Below are 1821 nucleotides of genomic sequence, written 5' to 3'. Positions count from 1 at the left end.
AGCTTCCCACATGGGGGAAGGGAAATACCCAACTCCAGCCCCCTCTAGCCTTCCACATGGGGGAAAGGAAATACCCAACTCCAGCCCCATCTAGCCTTCCTGTGTCATCTAAGGAGTGAAAAAAAAAAAAAAAAGCTGAGAAGCACTTGTGAAGGTCACAGCCCAAGGGCACAGATTCACTAAAAGACTGAGACCTAAACATATAATCATAGACTACTTCCCCTCCCCCCACATCTTACCATCACAGCAATAGGGCTCCCTTATAAAACTGGGACACTACAGCTGAAGAGAACTGAAAAGCTCAAGCTCTATTTAAGGAATCTCTAGGGAAACCAGAGTGAGTCTTGCACCATGCCTGTGTGCCAGCACCTAATTATCCCAGGGAAAAGCTATCTTCACCCTTTATTCTCTCTGTCTCTGTCTCTCTCTCTGTTGTGTTATTGTTAGGCACTGTTGAGTCAGTTCCGACTCATAGTGACCTTATGTCCAATAGAATGAAACACTGCCTGGTCCTGCGCCATCCTCACAATCGTCGCTATGTTTGAGCCCGCTGTTGCAGCCACTGTGTCAATCACCCTCATTGAGGGTCTTCCTCTTTTTCGCTAACCCGCGACCTTATCAAGCATGATGCCCTTCTCCAGGGACTGTTCCCTCCTGATAACATGGCCAAAGTACATGAGACGAAGTCTCACCATCCTCCCTTCTAAGGAGCATTCTGGCTGTATTTCCTCCAAGATAAACTTGTTCATTCTTTTGGCAGTCCATAGTATATTCAATATTCTCCACCAACACCATAATTCGAAGGCATCAATTCTTCTTCTGTCTTCCTTTTTTGTCCAGCTTGCGCATGCGTATGAGGTGACTGAAAATATCATGACTTGAATCAGGCACACCTTAGTCCTCAAAGTGACATCTTTGCTTTTCAACACTTTAAAGAGGTCTTTTGCCGCAGATCTACCCAATGCAATATGTTGTTTCATTTCTTGGCTGCTTCTTTCATGGGCATTGATGTTGGATCCAAGTAAAATGAAATCCTTGACAACTCAATCTTTTCTCTGTTGATCATAATGTTGCCTATTGGTCCAGTTGTGAGGATTTTTGTTTTCTTTATGTTGAGGTGTAATCCATACTGAAGGCTGTAGCCTTTGATCTTCATCAGTAAGTGCTTCAAGTCCTGTTCGCTTTCAGCAAGCAAGGTTGTGTCATCTGCATATTACAGGTTGTTAATGAGTCGTTCATCAATCCTGATGGTACATTCTTCTTCATATAATCCAGCTTCTCAGATTATTTGCTCAACATACAGACTGCAACCTTGACACACACCTTTCCAGATTTTAAAGAATGCAGTATTTCCTTGTTCTGTTCAAACGACTGTCTCTTGGTCCACGTTGCATTCTGGAATTCTCATTCTTCACAATGTTATCAATAATTTGTTATGATCCACACAGTAGAATGCCTTTGCATAGTCAATAAAACACAGGTAAACATCTTTCTAGTATTCTCTGCTTTCAGCCAAGATCTGTCTCCCTCTCTTACCCTCTCTCTATCTCTCTCTCTATATATGAATATATATACATATGTATGCATAAATTTTTAAAATAAAAATTTTATCACACTCTCCCTACTTTTCTACATGTTTATTTTTTCCTAAATGTAATATACCTTAGAGCTCTTTTCCTATGAATATATAATGTTCTCATTCTTTTTACATCTGTGTAGAATTCTACATGGATCCTGTGTTTGGGTTCTATTGCTGTTCAACAATATATCACCAACTTGCTAGCTTAAAATAACCCTCATTTATTATCTCACAGTTTCTGT

The sequence above is a fragment of the Trichechus manatus genome, unplaced genomic scaffold (assembly GCF_000243295.1).
Source record: "Trichechus manatus latirostris isolate Lorelei unplaced genomic scaffold, TriManLat1.0 scaffold00128, whole genome shotgun sequence".
Lineage (NCBI taxonomy): Eukaryota > Metazoa > Chordata > Mammalia > Sirenia > Trichechidae > Trichechus > Trichechus manatus.
This window is presented reverse-complemented; position numbering follows the sequence as displayed.